The 20,673-nt window shown below is 40.4% G+C and overlaps 1 protein-coding gene across 1 annotated transcript in view; it reads right to left on the minus strand.

Annotated features, from left to right (window-relative positions):
• The window catches only part of GREM2 (gremlin 2, DAN family BMP antagonist), a 40,939-nt gene extending 24,184 nt beyond the window's left edge, over window positions 1–16,755 (minus strand). Inside the window, exon 1 of the mRNA XM_058020517.1 lies at window positions 16,540–16,755. The gene's annotated coding sequence lies outside the window, so the exon portion shown is untranslated. The remainder of the gene's footprint in view (window positions 1–16,539) is intronic.
• Between the last annotated feature and the right edge of the window lie 3,918 nt (window positions 16,756–20,673).

The raw sequence follows: 20,673 nt of genomic DNA on the forward strand, positions 1-20,673 counted from the left end.
ACGTTTAACACACTGCAATCTGCTAAATGTGAACCTACCAGGCTTACAATGCAGATACGATCAGATGGTTTCAGAATTAAAGACTCAGTTTGACTTCTTTTGCTGCAGGCAGAATACGTAACTTTTGTGCAATGCTCCTCTGTTGGCAAAGGAGGTCAAGATTTGGGATTTTGAAGAATGCCTTGGCTTTTCCAAAATTTCAGTTATTCAGAGGAAACATTGCCTTGTTTATTTCTCAAGAAAATGAATGTAAGTTATGAATCATTAGAAAATAAATCAGGTTTCCTAAAACATATTTAAATATGATATAACACATAGACACATTTTTCCATATAAGGCTAATTTGGGCATAGTTTCAAACCATATCTGAAGACCAATTTCAAGACAGAGGAGTCCAAACTGTTTAATTAGCCAGGATGGTTAGATGAGAAGATGGAAATATTGTTCCATGCAGAGTTTTTCCCCACGGTCCCTTCAGATGCAGTGACAGATGCACTGAACTAGAAGGCTGGCAATGGCACTGCTGATGCGACACTGCTGATGGAGCTGCCAAATTCCACAACCAAAAACTGAATGGGACAGCTGAGTGGCTTCTTACCCAGAGGTCTCAGGATGACAGAACAGGCTGACAAACAACCATGTCCTCAAAGATCTGAGGCCAACTGCAGAGGTTTGCACAGAAGAAAACATCTGTAATGTCCTCATGACAGCAAACACCCAAATTCCTCTCTATTTGTAATACCTGTAATTAACAGGTGTGGAATAGTTTGTCAACAGCTGTTATCATAAAGCTATGGTATTTGTCCTACAAGCACAGCAGAGCTCTGTGAAGCTGTACCCACTGTCCAACACTCCCTTTCCCACAGAGCACGACAAATAAGATAATGAAATTGCCCTCAAACAGAAACTGAACACACACTGGAACAGAATTCAAGTTTCCCATCTGCCTTCTTTATCCTTCCAACACTGATATAAGTTTTGAAATAAGATTTACTTATTGTTGATAGTTTCCTAAAATTAATACAGAGAGTAAGGGCTTCTCCTTGGCATTTTCCCTATAAGGAACTGCTTCCTTACCTACATATAATCTAATATTTCTGATTACTATAAACAGGTGAGATGACATGGCAGTGTGTGGTTTCATAAAAGCCAGGAAAGAGTCATTCACTAAAAGCAACCTACAACCCATATTAGTTATTTCTTTACTACTGCATTCTTATTATGTACTGTTATTTAGTAACAAATATACTGCTATTTCTGAGAGAAGCCAGTTGCTATGCAATGTTTTTTAAACCAATGCTACATGTATACTCTCTTATAAACCAATGCAAAGCTAGAGTCAAGTGGATATACATATGTTCATGGTCTAATAAAAAATAAATCCATCACTCTTTGCCAAGGAATTACAGCAAGATTGAAACAAAGGGAAGTTTATTACAAGACAGAATCCTTAAACAGATCAGTGCAGCAGAGGATGAGAACGCCCTGCAAGGCTTCATGCACTAGGCAATACTGGCAGTGCTTCTAACAACAAAAAGTTCCACACCTGCCCACTGTGTTCAGTAAGCTCAGGAAAATAAAACACGGCAGATGGGTGGATTCTCTGCAAATATGCATTTAAAAATATTTCAGAGACTTTATTTGACAAATACTGACTTCATTGAAGTGAACGGAAAAAAATATTTTAGTTCAACAGAGACACAATAGAGACACAATAATTTTACTCTGTGGAAATACCGGTACAAAATCCTTGAGGTTTAAAATATATAGTCATTTAGATCAGGCTATGATCTGTCTTCAGGTAGACTTGCTGATATTTGACACATTTCAGGCAGCACAAAAATGTACTGCATTAAAATACTTGATCAGTTTTAAGTAGCCAGCAAATGCTTACAGATTAGTTATGACAGCTGAAAGATAGGGGGAAAAAAGAATAAATATGACACAAAAAACGTTTTCCAGGAAGTAATTTAAAACAACATATTAACAACATTTATGTTCTTAGAATATCTTGAAATTTTACTACAAATTATTTTTCATTTGCACTTAATACCATGCTGCTCCTTTAGTTATTTTTTATATTTAAAATCATCTTATATTTTTAATTATTTTTCGTCTAGCTGCGAAGAGCTAAAAAATGGACAAGGGAAGAGAAAAGTCTGAAGATGAATGTTTTCTGCCTAGTGTGAAATGGCAAATAAATCTAGCCTAGCAAATCCTAATCTAGGTTAGAGAAGCCCTTGGCTTTACAAAATGACCAGTATTTCAAGAGGTCCCATAAAACATGGCTATAAAGGGATCCCCCAAAAGTGCCTCAACAAGTTCCCTCTTTTCTAAAGACATCCAGTCCAATGAAATCCTGCCAGCCAGAGGCAACCCAAACTTTCTGCTTTCTGATTTTTCTTTCTTATGCAAGTTAGTGAAGCTGCCTGGCAGGCTCACTTGGGACATGTGAGAATGGTTCAGACTCCCATTAAATGCCTTTCAAAGACATTTGAGCCCACAATAATTTAGTACCAATACCAAAGATAACTATCTACTAACATTTTATCTTTCCATCACCTTAGGTATAGGGATCTAGTAAGAACTTCATAGAAGACCACTGTGGGTAAAACACTGAAGTAAGTGAAGGAGGAGAAAAAGCTGTAATACAAATTTTTCTGGGAGAAAATGTAAAGAAATGAGGAGTATTTTGTGGTACAAGTGCCATGCATTTCTAAAGCAATAAATATATAAATATAATAGGAGTCACCCCATACTCCATTGATTTACACTCCTGGTTTGAACCAAATTAACACTTAGTTAAGGTTCACTTTAGAGATACCAGACCAGCTGAACAAACCAGAGATATCAGATCATCTGAAGTCACGAGGTTCAGTTTCAGCAATGGTGACACATAACTGTTTTTCTGAGGCTAATGGTAATTTTCCCACAATGTTTTTGCATTACTTGTTGGCTTCATAACACAAATGTCTTGTTTGGTAGTTTCCTGGCTGGAAGGACCTACTTACTGCCAGTTGGCGGTACCAGGCAAATCATTTCAGCAAAGAAAGGCTGATCCTAATCTCTTCTCGTGCAAGGCTAATACAGTATCAGTGAAGAATTCAGTATCTGTATTCCTGTGTGTGCACAGCTCCCAACTGAACTTTGGACCTGAAAAATTGGTTCTTGTATGGGACTTCCTCATCTTGAAGTAAAGTCATGTTCAGTGATCCTTAACAGCATCTGGGAAATCCCACAGCCCCTGAAAGGCTCACCAGCTCTGAACTGTGACATTCTGGCTACTGGCAGCAGGGGCCATTCCTTATGTGAGGGCTAAACAGTAGAGGGGAGGGGGTAATATGTGTCTAGCTGTACTTTGGATCTAATTTCATCTTCTTATAGCTCCAAGGATCTTGTCACCTTTAGTTCCAGAGTGTACTTTAACCAATGCATTCAACCCTCATAGTGATCCCAGCCTGCAGTTGCACCTGTTTCCAGGCAGATTGAAAATCTCAGCAGATACATCCAAAAATGGGAGCATTAAGCAGAACCTTGCAGCATTTCTCAATCATTCTTCCTTCTTTTTTTCTTCCAAACTCTTCTGCAGAAGCCTCCACTTTTGAAATGTAGGGCTCTGTAAACACTACTTTCTTCAGCATTATTTGAAGTTTAATAATTTCCCACTTTGACACATTAACATGTACACTTTAGAGCTAATCCCCCAAACTCCCTATTGGCAGCACAAAGGCTACAGGTGTCTGCCCTACTTCTGGAATTCCTGATACTGGCCATCTAATTTTTGTGTTCTTCAATAGTCCTTAGGAGTCTTGAGAAGGACGCCTCTACTGAATTATTTTGGTTGCTCAGTTTCCCATTCAAAAACAGGTGCTTTGGAAAACTATGCCTTGCACTTCCATAATACTGTGCAGTTCAGTCTACAGTTCATTTTGTTTGGAAGCCACCTAGGCAGGTCACCACAACGCAGTTTACCTTAGCTATTAGTCTCCTGCTTCTCTACAAAATTCAATGAATTAAGACTCTCTGGCTAATATATCTTCACAGCTCCACATACTGACCAAGGAGCATGTAAAATTCTCAGCCTTTTGAATTTTAGGCAGAAGAAAACTTCATCACTGTTAATAAAAAGGTTTAAGGTAAGTAAGTTACCCAACAAAACATTTGGGGCTTCCTGTTCACAAACTAGCACTCTAAGCATTGTTATTTGTAGAACTCTTCTGATTTTCTTAAGAGGCCAGTCTTCTGTAGAGTGAAAATAGGTGAGAAGAAGGCAAAGGCTACTTTTACCCACCACATAAGTAAGCAGTGTCACTGGGGTTAGATACATGTAGATTATTCTTAAGTTCTTTTTAAATTACTCAGAGATTGTGTTGAAATCTCCAGAATGAAAGAAAAATGTTCCTTTCATTAACTTATGCAGGAATTGAGGATTTATTGTAAGTCATATGCATATGTAAGGTTGGGTGAACAGGGACATTTTAACTGAAGGGTAAGCTGATATGAGAAGGTGACCGAGACAGAGGAGCAATGTCACAGCAATTCTGAATTCTTGATTTTATTAGTGTAGCAAAATAACACAATCCCATGAACAGAAAGAGAGAAAATGGCTAAATACTTAGCCTTCATCTCCCCACTCCCCTACCATGCCCTGCAGAGCTGCCCTGCGAACAGGAGCAAGCAAGATCTACAATGTGAAACTCTTCTTCTTGCAGACACCAGTGATTGCTGTCCTCAGCACAGATTCAGCATTTGTCTTTCTCCCTTTTCTCCTGCACATTCCTCCCGCAGACCTCTAGCAACTCTGCATCAGGGCAATAGCCACAAGATGATCTGGAGAGAGACTGCTGTCTCAATAGCATGGAGATTACTCAGTAGTGACAAAGTAAATCATCCTTCAAAGATAAGTCAATAGTGAATAAGTAATTTTATCTGTCAAGAGTTAACATGCAATGAATACTTGTAAAGGTTACTCAACATAAAAATCTACCAGTGGTTAGACATGAGTTCCCTCATATATGCTAACCAAGGAAGTCTACGAAGTAATAAATTCCACTTGACTTCTCATGAAAAGCCTTAAAAACAGCAAGCTGTATGTATACACTCCTAGAAAAAGATTGTACCCTAAGAGACAGCTTACAGCCAGATATCTTACTTAAAGATGCATCTTGCAAGTATTTCTTAGGAATCATGTTAAATTGCCATGTAAAAATACTTTAAAAAACAGTGAATGTGTGAGCAGAATAGCTTGCGATGAACAAAAAACCCCCCTAAAGCTGCTTTAAAAAGCCCAAAACACTTGTTGAACCCACACACACTGTGAAGCCATAAACAGTCTGGAAGTTAACTTCAGACCACTGAAAAGTTCAACTCACTTTTCATTTCTGTCACTATTTGCATTTTTCTTTTTTTTTTTCACTAACATAAAAGCATTAATCTGTTTGGATTTTCTTCTTGAATGTACTTTTCAAGTTCTTATATAAATTTCTAGCATGGCAAGATATCTTTCCTATAAACTCTGTGAAAACATAGCTTATGATGTTTAAAAAATTCTATTTAATTAAAAGAAATTAACAGTCCTCTTAAAATGTGCAAGCAGCAGTTGTATATTCTGAAATCCAGGCTGTAAGTATACATCCCTTAAATTTTCCTAGCTTCTTGAATAAATAGATTCTTTGAGGTTTCCCAGATAAGATATATTTTAGATTACTTAGGCTACCCAAAGAATGCTTTTGCCACTCTGTGCAAGAGCTGAAAGTGCATTTATCTTGCTATAAATAAGGTGACTCTTAAAGAACAAAGTTCAGAAGTGTTAATGTCAACCCTTTACTGGACATAATCTTTAGTAGGTTAACTCCATGTCTCAAAGCACCTGAGCTAGTTTAACTCAAATTTGAAATCAATTCTGACCTTTACAACATATGCAAGTCAGGAAAAGCTGATTGAATAATTTCAGAATTACAAGATACAAGTTTTATCATAAAACCTAGGTAGGAACAAAGCTGTTTTGAAAGTTTCCATTTAAATATTATGTTGACTCACAACTACCAGGAAAATCACACAAACTAAAAGGTATAACTGAAATGTCCATAAACAATGTATGTATGGAATAATTAAACTCATCAGAAGCAAATCCTCTCTTCCCTACTTTATAGTACTTGAGTTTAGATATGCTGCTTCAAAAGTGAAAAGTGCAAGGACAATTAGCAATCGTCTCTTTCTTTCACTACAGTTAAATTTTTTTAACATCTATGGATGGCCTTGTGCAAAACATACATAAAAAACTTTGGATGTCCCAGGTTATAAACACTAAATAATGAAGGTAGCATAGCAATACACGCTGGGGTGAAATTCTCACTGTATAGAAGGCATGGGTAAAAGTGTTAGGTTTTTTAAGTATAAAAGAATATTCACATTATCTTGAAGTAACACATTGTTCTCCTTCTCCGTGCAAGGAATTTAATCCAGTGTGTGCGAATCTGCATTAGAATTCATATCCTTATAGGCTTTGTAGAAAAACAAAACATTTAATTTTTTTGTACCTACACATAAAGTCAGAGCTACCTCTTTTAGACACTACTCATATTTGCTCGCACGCACATGTATCACACCACAATAGCAGTTAATAAGAGAAACATGTTAGACTTTCACAATTTTTTTAAAGTGCTCAATGACTATAAGAGTTTTTACAGTTCATAAAGTGAATCATAAGGTTCTGTTCAAACAATGACAGCATTATACAATCATATAATGGTTTGGGTTAAAAGGAAAATTTAAAGACCTGCTAGTCCAATCCCCCTGCCATGGGCAATGACATATTCCCCTAGACCAAGTTGCTCAAAACCCCATCCAGCCTGGTCTTGAACATTTGCAGACACACACATCTTCCCTCAGCAAGCTGTTCCTGGGTCTCACCACTCCCATTAGGCCACGTCATTTCAGAAGATTTGGGAATTATGGTCTCCAGGCTGTCTTAAATAACAATCTTATCTAAAGATTTTCCACACTTAGCAACTAAGCTCATCTATCTAGACCACTAGGGCCACTTGGTACTAACAGGGTTTTCAAGACATCATGCAAGGAGTCTGCACCTACCAGCCTCATTAGTTAGGGGATATACAGTGCTTTGAACACTTATGTCAACATTTACAGCACAGTTTCTGAGCCAGTTTCCCATATGTATTGATTGCAAATCATTTCAGACATGCCAGAGGGCACGAAGAAAGGATAGAACAGAATTAAGACACAGCCTAACAGCCAGAAGCAGAGACAAGGGCAGGATAACCCTTTCAGTTTAAACGTTTAGACCTATGCCTAGCTAAAGTGATGTCACATGGGCACAGCTGTAGGCAGAAGAACAAATCATGGACACTCTCTGGACCATTAATACTTTGTGATGCTTTCGTCAGGGAGAGTTAATAGAGTTAATTTTCCTGACAGTAGCTGGTATACAGCTATTTTGGATATGACAGTATTGATAACACAGGAAGTTTTAGTTATTGCCAAGCAGCACTTTCACAGCATCAAGGCCTTTTCTGATTCTGAAAAATCTAATTTGGAGCACTTCATAACCAAAAAATCTTAAATTGCAGTTCACTTTTACAACAGAAAACAAGCCTCCCTTTAACGAATACAAACCCAACCATGCAGATTCTAATTTAACAAGAAAAACAACTAATTTAGGGTAGTTTTATAAACAGTGACAATAACCCTAAACCCAATGAATGACCAATAACTTTCAACGGTCTTAAAAAACACATCTAAATTTCAGTGTGGAAGAAGAAAACCCAAACAACAAGCATGGCATTAGCATCTCCAACTCTCTGCATCTTACACATTCAGATAAAGTAACAGCTTAAGTCAATCATGTTTGACTGCTATCCAGTTATTTATAAGAGTAAACGAAGCTGGCGTCCGAGTGGGGAGATGAACTGGCAGTGTGCCGTTCATCAATTTTATACCATTTGTATAAAACAGGGCAGCCTGCAAGCACTCTGACTGCAGTCTGCCTATCTATGGGGACAAAGCCAAGCAGAAACACCAAAACAGGCAACACTCTGGTTTACCTAATGACAAAGCCATAGATTTCTTCAATCTGCAGGTGAACTTGCCAAGGACAGACCTGCAGAAGAACTCACTCCTGGAATAGTGGCCAGCAGAATTGCACACACAACAGTCTCCTTCAAGACAGGAAACCTTTGGTATGGGCTGTGTACCCATGCATTTGCAGTTCTACTACCTGAATGGATCACCTAAAGGCAGAATAAAACTTCTCATGGTTCCTGGAAGTCTCAAAGACTCCACAACGTGCTGGACTGTACATGGCTATAATGGACAGGCATGGTCCTTAATGAAATGATAACTCAGGTCATCTCCACTGATTCCACAGACCTTTAAAGAACATTTAGGAGTGGGGGGGTAGGGAGAGGAACACAAGAGAATGAAATTACTCCTCCACAGCTTGAACAAATTACATCAGACTTTAATTACATCTGAAGCAGGTTAGGAGCTCACATTTACATCTTACATCCCCAGCAAAAGGAATTAATATTTTGGGGTAACTTCATGGGTAGCATACAAATCCATAAATTTCACACAAAGAGTGATCTTTGCTTTTTAGGCTTGTTTCTAAGAAATTTCGTGGTTGAGAGAAGTGTGGAAATTAACTAATTTCCCTAATCACCTATTTATCAAATAAATGTATTACCATACACAACATGAACAGATAACCACAGTAGCTTCTATAACCAATCGTGACTTCATCCTGCAGTTCCAACTAATTACCAACACCTGGTGGGAATAATCCACTGGCCTTTTGTGGCGCTCAGAAGCACACAGTGAGTATCTGCTCACTTTAGCAAGAGATCTGCTATTTTGGAGGTGGTGAAGACATTTACAACAGTAGATTATGTATCACTGTGTGATTACGCATTCCCCTCTACTCACAGAATTTCTAATAAGACTTCCTGCATGCATTTCATAGCAAAATTTCTTCATTCTGTTTTACTGATGTGTAAGCAGCATTTGTGACCACGTAAAAATGACCTCAACTTGAACTTAGGAATGAAAAGTCATCCCTGTGGCCTTTTCTTTCTCCAGATTTCACTCTCTAGTTGAAACATTGGCCAAGGCACAATGAGCAAATATGAGACTGGACAGCCATTGCTTCTCAAGAGTAAAAACTGCCAGTGCATGATATGGACCCAGAGATATTGCTGGTTTTGCCTCTTCCAGAATAACTTTTCCAAGGAGCTACACCCTTGTCTAGCTTGCTCAAATTCTGAAAATTGCTGTTTATGACTGTGGCTGTAATAGCTAACCTCACCAGCAGTGCCAGGAATGAAACCACAGTTTTTGGAAAGCGACGGGATCCATAAGATACAGACTCCTTATTTTGAGAGACTATGCTATGAGATTCCCAATCCCAAACCACACGAGATGTCTATGCCAGGATAACAGCTCAGATTCCACAAATCCCATCCATAATGTTAGTAGAAGTTTTTTTTAGCATCTGGTGTACTTTTAAATGGACACCAAATCTGTTTGTCAGAGAGAGTCTGAGCTGCTAAATAAATAGTGATAAATTTCCTAATACTACTGGGCAGAGTGTTCCTGCAAGTACAACGTGTGTTTATCAGTTTCCCACTGAGCTAGCGTTGACTTTCAAATTTCCTTTAATCTTATTATAGTAAACATAGTACAGCTCTCTGGCAAACAAGAGGAACATTTTTCCTGTAATATCATATGCTTCTTTTAAAGAAACCTTAGAGATGTCCAGAAAATAATTAGGCTCAACTTGGAATAACACAATAAACTTGTTTCCAAAGAAACAAGTTTCACAAAATATTATATTTTTGGACTGAAAAAAAAATGGCTATTTTTATAAGGAGAAGATTGGCAAATTCTGATAGGTACTCAAAATAGTGTTTGCATGTATCATATTTTTAAAGTCAGCTATTGAAACACCAACAGAAAAATATTTTTCTAGTTGGAAGCAGCCTACCTGAATTGAAGGAAAAAAGCAACAGGAATTTTGGATTTAGAATTCAGAAAATAGGAGACTTTACTTTGTGAAGGAGCTTTTGCAATGCTCCTTCAAGAAGAAAGAACACCAAGTGCAGACAACTTTAAAAAAAAAATTAGATAAAGAAAACAAAATGGGATCAATTATGGTACTGTTTGTATTTAAAGCCTCTTTTCATGTGAGAGGAATGTACAGTAGACAAAGGTGGGATTTGTCTTACAGTTCAAAAAAACCCGAAAATCTAGGCTGAGTTGTTGAATAACTTTATGTAAGTGACTGAAGGGACTTTGGGAACCCGAAAGCAAGACAGTTTCAGGTAACATATATTAGCTCAATTTCCAGTTGTGTGCATTTGTCTTGTTTGCTTCAGGGTTTCTACAGAGACAGAGTCACTACATTTATCAAGAATCAAACACAACGGTGCTATTTTCGCATATCTTCTGTGATTTTTGAACAAAACAATAAATATTCCCCATAATCAGTTTCTGTGGCATTTGAATCCTCAGTTACCATTTAAGAAGCCACACATTGTGAGCCATGACTTTAACAAAGGCTCAGCTTCAGTAAAGAATGGAAGAATTAAAGAGACAGATGAACAATCTTCCCCTGCCCACACGGAATCCAAGATGCTTAGACTTTGTTTCGGTTTGTAAGTAGTCACTCTTCAGACTATCCCAGCAAAAGCTGTTCTCACTGAAGAATCAGGCAAAGTTTCCATGGACATCATTAATGAAGAATATAGACAAAAGTCAACAAACATGCTAAGTATAAATCCATTGTGTGTAGTAATCTGAAAGGTATCAGCCAGAGAACAATTTAAATCAAAATACAAGAGATAGCTATCTCTCTCTTTATTAGCAGACTTTACTGGATGCATCCATTAAGTCATGCAACATGTTCACATATTCCCATCTTCTCTGCCTGTCAGTCTCATCTTGTTCCTCACAAAGGACACTGAGCTCCAAATTATGTTGACAGAACAGGAACGGACAAACGATAGATGGATCATGACAAAGAACATGCCTAGAGCAAGGATGTCTGACATCTGAGAGCTTCCTTTTGAATGCTTTCCTTTTGGATAGAAGCTCTGACCCACTATTTACGCCCCTATCCCAAGCTCTCCCACATATTTTTAAATGACAACTTTCCAGATGTTATCTCAATGGAGACTGGCCAGATTTATGGGCAGGATCTCGCTTAACTCCGAGCCATGCTATGTTTTGGCCTCACTGGAAATGAGATTAGGTCTGAGATTTGCACCAGGGAAAAAAAAACCTGCCCTTCCATGCCAGAAATGGTCACGGAGAATTTTTACAATGCTGTTTGTTTTTTTGTTAGCACTACTGTATAATATCAGTCTATTTGAGCATTATCATAACAGCACTTAAGTAGAGTAATAGGATAGATGAGACATGGCTGGAATCCACAACAACACTGCATGTAAACGGAGACGGGCAAATAATTCACATCTAGACCAGCTCAACAGAGTTTTCCAGCTCCAGAAAGTGTTTGTACAACACAAGGTCAACAAGGCGTTCTGCATGAGCTGTACAAGTGTTGTTTCCAAGTTTTAAGAGATGTTAAAAATTCAGGAAATTTTCAAGATTTATTGTGTTAAATCCACAGTCTGACACTGTATTTGCGCACTGCCCATCACACTCAATAAAAACTGGTTCCAAAATGAAATTTGGAGGGTAAATAATATATTTTCCTTTCACAGTGTACTTTACTTCTCCCACATCCTTAGCACAAAATAGACAGAAACAAAATTTTTTATGAGTCTTTCTCTACTTGAATAGATCACAATTTTAATTTCCTCAAGTTTCATTGCAAATTATGGTTTCTCCAAATACTCACTTCCCAAGCAACAATGACTTTAAAATTGCTGGGAATGAGAGATAAATTCACCCTTTTTCTTTCTCCAAAATTCTTGTAATAAAGACAGTAACATGCATATTTCTATATACAACTCACGTTTACAGTATAACCAATTCTATATGGCAGCATGGTCTACATGGAAAACTGACCTTAGCAAATCCCCCTAACTTTTATGACTAATCTAAAATGCACCATTATAAATCTTTGAGATATTATCTGAACAGCAACAAAGAACAAAATATTCAGAATGTCATCGATAAATATTGTTCAGAATGTCATAGATAAATATTGTTAAGCACAAAACAAAAAACAACAACGTTAGAAGTAGGTGCTGTAAGATGACTTTTTGAGGAAGACAGGTTAACAACTGAAGTTGCCATGATTGTATCATACCAGATATTGAAAGATGGATTGCCTTCTGTTTTAATGTCCTGGAGCGAAACAGATTTTTATGGTCTTCTTCCCTTTCTGAAACAGGCTTCAAAAATCTTCTAAAAATTGATAATAAAAACCTTAATGCATTGAGAACGAGAAATACCATGGTTTCAAGTGACATACCATCATCTACACAACTCACGTTAAAATCTATACATCATCCCACAGAGAAGCTATGCATTGAAATAAGACTTGGAGTAGACAGCTTCTAGCAACAGAAATACAGTCATGGGAGTAGGAAATCCTCTCTTCTTTTTCACTTCTTATTGTTCTATATAGCACAACATTTTCTGCAATCGAAATGCTGTCTTGGAGCAGTCCCAGTGATCCAGGACAAGAAGAATATTTGTATCAAGCATGCTCTACACATGCAATCCAACCATTTCCATCATAATCCAATGGAAACGCATGTAAATCTGAAGAGCTGGTAAGAAAGCCACTTTTTGCAGCAATGACAACGATCTTCCATTTCTACATGAAAGAAGGACCTAATCCCTGATTGCTCCAATAATATATTTTAAAGTAAGAAATGCTTTCATAAAAGAGATAACTGTTTATAATTAACAGAATGATTTTTTAATTTAAAATCATTTTCCCCAAAGAAGCAAACCAAATAAAAACATGAAACTCTAAGAAACCAGCCAAATCACCAAGAAACAGAAAATGGAAACTTTTTTCCCTTTACAGTGAAAACTGCAGAAAAAAAAAAAGGTTTAACATGTTTTAATGAAGCTTGAAGTTTTAAGTGGATGTTTCTGAACATCTCCCCTTAAACATTCTCCCCCTGGTTGAGGCAACTAGACTCCAGGATCAGGGCATGATTCTCATCATGTGCTGGAATCCAGGAACTACCCCCACAGGTGAGATCTGCTCCCAAGCAATTCTTCTGGTGCCCTGTGGGAGATGCAGTCAGCCACAATGCTGCACCAAGGGAGCACAGTGAAGCATTTCTAAATGACAGCTTTAAAGTCTCAAGCCAACATTTCTCACCACTCCCAAATGCAACAAAGAATACAAACAGCCTTACGGACCTGTATACGCAGAAGGGCTATGGCCAGTGACAGGCAAACGACCATGAAGGAGCATCAGCTGTCCTTTCCTAAATGCAGCTGCTGTGTCCACGCTCAGCAGACAAGCACAAGGCTACACTATCCAAAGCTCCCACTCAAAAACTAGTGTCCTATCACATGCCAGACTAGGGAAAAAAAAAAAAAACAACAAACCAAAAAACCACCACATTAGCCATCTTTATTTTGAACTGAAGATATCTCAGTAGGACAGCCCTGGTTGGTTGCAGGGCTGTGCTGTCAAGCTCATCCAGGTGTTTTCTGGTAACACGTACATGAGCAATGGCACAAGAAGCAGGGACTACAGCCCACACCCCTGGGAAAAATGGCTAGTATGGTCATCAGACTGCGTGGTGTCTCAGGAACAGCATGCTGCAAATGGACCAGGTCTACTGTAGAAGCTAGCACAGCCCAACAGGAACTGACAGGCACAGCAAAACATTTAGGCACAGAAGACACTGTATGTATTTTATAGATTTTTACTTCAAGCTGGATATGGTCATATGGATTGTATTTCCAGAAACAATTCCAGCACATCTCTTAGTTTAGATTCATCTTAAAGGAATCCAACTGGCCCACCATGAACAACATGGAGAAGGAGGGAAATAAGTGGAGCAACTGAAGGATAGGCATCAAAAGCCCACTCCTGCCATGAACCACAACATTATAACTGCACAACCTACACCCAGGAGCAGCCGTGTGTGAAGGGAAAGACATTTTTATGCTACTCTTTAAGATACTCTTCAGATGTCAGTAAATCTCCACAGTAGCTTGAACCGCTCAATTCTTACTCAGTAACTTGGAACTGCTCACTGAAACAATTCTAACTCTAGATCAGAAATTGGTAAACATCACTGTACCGATCCCAAACTGGAATTTACCAGTTTCTGATGATTGGGTGAGATATATTAAGTTATTTTAGCAATAGTGTTAGAATTAAACCAGTTACCAGATTTATTAAGCAAAACTCAAACAGGATTACTTATTACAAAAGATGATCTGGATCTCTGAGATTTGCTGTTTCAAAGAGATTGACAAATGGTGACTGAAACCAAGCATTTTCCAATTTATTGATGCCATTCAGTGGGTACTTCAGATATTAATTTTTACCCTCACCTGATACTATGAAAAGAAGCACAAGTCTCCACAGTTAAATTCTTCAACTTTTCATACATTTGTTATATTCCCCACTGAAAGTCATGCACAGTATATTTAAAAGATAAAAAAAGAAAATATATTTCAGCTAAACATATCAGCTCAAAACCTTAGGCTAGCCGCATTTATTTTTGTGGCACTCTTGTGGACGTCTTACTGATGCTTTTCACTGACACATCTTTCACTTAGTTATCACACTGCAATGGAAGACTGAGTGAAACTCCCTGCTACCACATGAACCTCCTCCCTACACGCAAGAGCTCTGCCCGAACAGCGGGCTGCAAGAGAGGTGAGGAGGCAAAATCCTACTTGCTGAGGTTTCTCACTCATCCCAGAACAGAGATTTTACAAACCAGTCCTCCCTTTTCAGCTGCACAGTGATCACAAATCAAGAACTCAGGACTTCAATGGGATGACAGCAGTTCATGAGGACCATGCAACAAAAGTGAGGGAGAGTCAATTTGCTCAGTGTGAACACTGTCACAGCACCCTCACGTCCTGGCTCTCACGGCAGGCACACTGCTGTTCCACACAGTTACTTTCTTAAAGCGATTTTTCAAAATCTTAGCATCTTACTCCTAAACTTTTGCAAGTAATGAAGAAAGACCAGCGTGAGAAGCAGGAACCAAGTTTTGTAAGTGAAGCATCTGCATTAAAATACATCAAGCATTATAAGCAAATACTTCAGGCTGTCCGTACTTTTTGAAGTTCAAGAAACAATCTAATCCCCTAAGGAAACACAGCATCTGTATTGTATTGGCACGGGTGGGAACACAAGATTCTGAAGTGATTGCTAATTTCACCCCGGTTGAGCAAGAAATAACCTTGAAGCAGCCTGATAAGCAACTTCCTAATTGGAGCTCTGAGCTGACATTGCTTGGTCTTGCACCTGCTGCTTCATGATTGTTGAGAGGACTGTGGGATTCCTAACCTGGGGCTTTTTCTCAGGGAATCTCTGTCATTCAGCTGAAGTTCACCTGACTCTACTCATTGGGATTTCATTGTTTATTTCTCCTTTTCAGAGAGAAGAAGAAGAAGGAAAAAAAAAAAAAAAAAAAAAAAAAAAGAGGTTTAACTTATTATGAGCTGTTAATTTTGTCCTCAAAAATCCACCAAAAGTTATATAACCCCTTTCACAATAGCATGCTAAAAATAAGAGCTGTTCAGCCAAATGCCACTGCAATTTTTTTATAAGACCTGTGCCTCCAATTCTGCAAGACCTGTGGAAGCACAAATATTTCCTTAACTTTAGCAGAAAGTCAGTCAGTAGCTCCTTGTGAGACAGACATGAGTTTGTATAATCCTCAAGTTCAAGGTAAAAAAACCCGGGTATCTGTATACGCACACGTATATTTCCAAGTCATGACTTAAAGTAATGCTATTCGCTCTTGGAGCTGATCCCTCGTGGGGTTTCATAATCACAAACCATCATTAACCCAAAGCAAAGAAAGAAAGGTACAAAGGGGCACAGGTTTCAAGCACGAACTATTTTTTTTTTTTCTGGTTTGTCTTTCTTTTTCCTTTGCGGGGGAGCGTGGGGACGCGACGCACGACGCCCCAAACGCTGGCAAACCTGGCCATCCAGGTGCCTTCCCGGGGCGCTCGGAGCCCGGCGCCGCTCTCGCTGGGCTCGCTCCGTGCCCGTGCCAGCGCCCCGCGGCTCGGACGCGCCGCTGCCCCGAGCCGTGCGCGGCCCCGCCGGGCTCCCCGCGCCGAGCCGGGACGGGCCGGGCGGCAGAGCGGGACTGCGGGGCTGCGGGACGGGATGGGACGGGACAGGGCTGCGGGACGGGGCTGCGGTGCGGGGCTGTGGGACGGGACGGGGCTGCGGGCTGTCACCGCACGGCGCCCGCGGGGCCCGCCGCCTGTCCCCGGAGAGGCGGTAGCAGGGCAGGGGAGGAGGAGGAGGAGGAGGAGGAGGAAGGGAGCGAGCCGGCCGCAAGAGGAGCGGTGCCGGGTCAGGGTCCCCCGGCCGCCCCATACCTGCACGGAGGCGGGGAAGGGTCCGCAGCGCGCTCCGTCCGCCGGCTATAGATCCCAAGGGGCGAGGAAGCGCGGTGGCGGTCGCCGCCCTGTGCCGCTGCTGCCGGTGGCGGTGGTGCGAAGCCCCGGCCGGCTGCAGATGCCCATAGGCGCTCGGTGGGGCCGGCGGTGCGCGCAGAGAGCGAGGCGGCTGTGCCGGTCCCGACGGCTGCGGGCAGCGCGGCACTGGCTCGGCGCAGCCACTGCCCGGGGAGAGGATCAAGGCCCCGCTTTCGATTGGCTCCGGTGGCCAAACAGCTCACACCGGCCTGCCCGCCCGCTCCTCCCGCCCGCCTCCCCTCCGCCGCCGGCCGCCCCGCTCCTCCCGCCGGCTCCCCAACCTGGCGGGCACTGCCGGCTCCGCTCGGTCCCCTCGCACCCTCCCGCTCCCCCGCTACGCCCCCCCCCTTCCCCAAGACGACGTCCAATCCCTTTGTTTATGTAGGGACATTCTCACCCTGGGTCTGACAAAACACCCCTCCTTCCCTTCGCATCTTCCTCCGTGAGCTGAAGGAGCCGCAACTTTAAGCATTCGTGACATTTTGTGTCATGCTCAATATTCAGACACGTTTGTTCTGTGAACATTCAAGAAAAATATCCCTAGCCGGTAAAATTGAAAGCATGCAGTGCTTGATCACCTGAGGGCTAAATCTGAGGTAGGACAAAGCATTCTTTGCCTGAGTTCAGTTTGCTTTTCTTACTCTATTTGGGCTCCTAGCCTCGGCTGGGTTAGCTACACGTCAAATCTCGGCATGCACAGAAAATAGAACCAGGATGGCTCCTCGTCCTGAGTCTCAGGTTATTCACTCTAAGCGGCTGTGGCTGTCCTTCCTTGGTGCATCTTTGCTGTTGGTATTCCTTTTGCTCAGGATGACTTAAGTGACCTGTGGAAAAGTATTGTCCCTCCTGCAGATGTGCTGTAATCTTAAGGCAAATCTTTGACCTGTCCTATGGGCAAAGTGGCGAGCCTTTAGTTTGACCCTCTGTTTAAACAACGTACAGTTGAACCAGATGAATAGGTCCTGTGGGTTTTCTCAGTGCAAGAAGATGTTGTAATACTTCCAGTAAGCATGCTGACAAAATTGCTTATTAAAATTAGGGAGAACAAAATGATGAGTTATAACAGATGCACTCTTAATTAATTCAATGACCTGCATTTAACTGATGCTGTTGAATTTAGCAGCATCTATGCCTGTTGCTACATCAGATGCCACTAAAAGTCAATATTGATCCAAATTTGGCAGATTGAAGCATTTGAAACAGAGGATGGAGTTGCAGAGATACCTTTGCATGACACCAGAATGTACATTTCTTAATGGTGACCTCCATAACATTTTAATCGATTCTGTATTTAATTAAATTTTTCCAACAAAATGGTATGTTACTTTTCATTCCCTATAAAACATGCATACTTTTGTCTCTTTGGGGCATACAGAAAACTAGTTAAGAATGGTTTTGTTTATATTTTGCACAGGCAAAAGTCAGAAAAATAAAAATAGAAATATTGAGAAATATATAAACCCAGACCTATTTAGAAATATCCATACTTGGAGTATAGTCCATCCCCCATTTTAAAAGCTTTATTAGCAGAAACATCCCTCAGTGAATTCAGTGAAGCTACACCTCTGGAACTTTAGTTACCCCCCAAGAATAACTAAAAAATCCCGTTTCTTTTTTATTAAATGTTTTTCCTTCACATGCTGAGATTTATTTTTCCCTGGAGAAATGAAATTGCTGGTTTAGAGACCAAGCTACATTTCCAGGCATGGCCCAAGAGACACAGCAGCCTCTGCACTTCTGTCACCCCCCAGCCCTGACACCTCCGTCACAGGCATGTCTCTCCCCGCGTGCTCCTGATCCAAGTGACTGGCTGACATATATATATCGATATATACACAGATGCATACATACATACATATACAAATACACATATGTATATATATGTGTGTGTACACTGTCTTTCAGTATTTCCTAAGTCTTCAGTCTGACTTTTTCCTGGGAAGAATGTAGACTCCATTTTCAAGGCCTCTTCTCAGCCTCCTGTTTTTCTCCCTGAGCAGATAGGTATTTGTGTCAGAGGAAGGGGTACGGCCCTCCAGCTGAGCATTGTCTGCAGCAAACGTTATAGCAGTCTGTTCCCTTAGGCTTCCTTCTAGCCACTAGGTTGCAATCATATTGTCTTCTAATTTTAATGCAAATTGTATATCCTGCTATGTGTTATTTGGGGGAAAACCTCTGAACTTATTAGAGAAGTTTTCATGTGATATATTTGCCATACTCCTCCTTATGGACCAAGAACTTTCTTTGGTGTAGATGACTTGGGACTTAGTAAGATTTTGTGTTTGCAGAGTTGCTACTTCCCATTAGATATTTTCAACATTGTGTTTGTTTCTTTCTGTGTTTGGATTCCTTTACAGTGCTGATAAGTTTCCCTCTAGTCTTGTTCAATTTAATAGCTTTTAACCTGTCTGTTTTATTTATGTCTGCTTAAGTGCTTATTTAATCTTTTCCCTTATAACTATAATGACCTTCCACAGGTTACTATAATCCTAGAAGGTATGTGGGGAATTTAAAGATTTAAAAGTCGTTTGACTTCATAAATAATTTTTATTTTCTCATTATGGGGTTTATTTTTAAACCAAAAATGTTTCATTTTCTGTTGGATCAATGATTGTTTTTCACACATATTTCTTTCACATATATAGTAGTAAGCAAACTGAGACATTTTGGATTCTAAACAACTTTTTTCTTTTTTTTACAATTTGGTTAGTGAGAACTGCAAAGGGTCTTGATCTGACAGGGAAAATACACAGCATATTTATTCTTTGGTGTGGTCTAAAGCTAGCATTTTATGCCATTAAAAATAGTTACTTATCCAGGTTTTTGTTTATATTTTAAAAACTGAAATCGTTATATTCTGCAGATAGCATTTCTCCAGCAATATCACTGTAAAGCACATTTTGCAGTATTGATATTGCTGCTTCTTTCCTCCACTGTGAGTGCCTGACTTCTATTGTATGCTGTACTTAAACTAACAGACTAACCTTAGAATGTCCCCTGGCACTTACAGAGCTATTAATTCAGCAAGATGTTGGAGCCTGTACCTACTTTTAATGTACAGATTTAATGACTATATTCTACTTCTGATGTGGCCACCCTTCAGGAATGATTGTAATCCGTGTCTTTTGTCTCACACTGAGACAAAACACAAACAACTGGTGCCCATCTCCTTCACAGCAAGGTCCCTATCTTTGTCATCGCCACTACAGAAGCTGTTCTGCTTTGCAGCCCTGAACACAGCGCTTGTCTTGGTCTGTGAGCACATCTGGCAGGAGTGCCTGCAGAGCACCAAGAGCTGTAGCACAGCCCCAGAGCCAAAGGAGGCTTGAGGGATGGTACTGTCCGACACATACCCCAACCTCATTTCTGCCCCAAAACACAATCCACAGTTACAGAAATCAGAAAAGAAGAAACCTGGGAAATCTGGTGGTCCCAGCTGGTGATCATATGAATTATTCCTGTTTGTATATTGACATATCTGCACTGAATGAACAAAGAGGTGATTTGTGTCAGGTTGCACACATATCCTCCTCTCTTAGGCCCTGAGTAAGTGGTCAAGCTCTGCAGACAGGATCTGCCTCAGTACCCTCCTGGGAGACTGCTGTCCTGAGACTCCTGACTGTCCAAGGCATGCCATACCTTTCTGACTCAGCTACAGCCCCACAAACTGATCCCACTGCCTTACAAATACCCCTTTTGTTTCTTCATGGTTCCTGCCTCTCAACTAGTTCATGTTTATGTGCAACTTTAGTGCAGGCTCTTTGATTTCTTCACCTTGCTCCTGATTTGCTCTTTGGTTTGAGGTACCCATGATTTCTCATTTTTCCTGGGCGCATTTCCATTTGGAGCCTTGGGCTGGTCTGTCCTTGGTGACTGACTCCTGGTCTTGAGTTTCTTCCGTTTCAGTGGCTGGACCCGCCCCAACTACACTCACTTAGCACAAGTATTCCACTTGTGGCTCCTTAATAACTTCCGTTCAAAGCCACCTTTCTGAATGGGAATTACAAAACACGATATCCCAGTGTTGACGCAGAA

This window comes from Melospiza georgiana, chromosome 3, assembly GCF_028018845.1.
Source record: "Melospiza georgiana isolate bMelGeo1 chromosome 3, bMelGeo1.pri, whole genome shotgun sequence".
NCBI lineage: Eukaryota > Metazoa > Chordata > Aves > Passeriformes > Passerellidae > Melospiza > Melospiza georgiana.